This window comes from Calypte anna, chromosome 1 (assembly GCF_003957555.1).
Source record: "Calypte anna isolate BGI_N300 chromosome 1, bCalAnn1_v1.p, whole genome shotgun sequence".
Classification (NCBI taxonomy): domain Eukaryota; kingdom Metazoa; phylum Chordata; class Aves; order Apodiformes; family Trochilidae; genus Calypte; species Calypte anna.
Genome location: NC_044244.1, coordinates 183518111 through 183518683, shown reverse-complemented (window position 1 = coordinate 183518683; position 573 = coordinate 183518111).

Genomic DNA, 573 nt, shown 5'->3' with positions numbered 1-573 from the left:
TTTTTCAGATAATTCTAGATGTTTTACACTGCTAATACTGTGTCTATTTTTTTCTTATTGATATGTAAACTCCAAATTGACTTGAAAACCAGGAAAGGACTAAGGACAGCTGCATTTTCCTTATAGCAAGATTTTCATAGCAATCTACACTAAGTGTTTTTGTTGCCCTCAGGTGGTGGCTTAAATATCTCACTCTCTACAATGCTGTTTTTCTCTGAAGGCAGTGGTTACCACCCCTATTATTGACAGAAGAGTGTGATAGGGAGCAGTAGCATGCCAAAATCAATAAAAGCCTAAGACAGACTGCCTTCTGATTCCCTGACCATGACATCAGGTCATGGAACTATCTTCCCTTGCTAATATGGTCAGGTCAAGATTTTCTGAAAGTACCAAATTCCAGTTGGTTCCAGTTGAACAGTCTCATTCCAAGAGTTATGACCATTTCAGATTAGTCATTCATCATACCACTACGTTGGAAATGTTTGAAAAAAACTGAGGAAAAGCTGCTGCAGAGAACAATGTTGTATAGAAGTGCCATATGAACTGAAATTGCAAGTGTTGACCAAAATACAG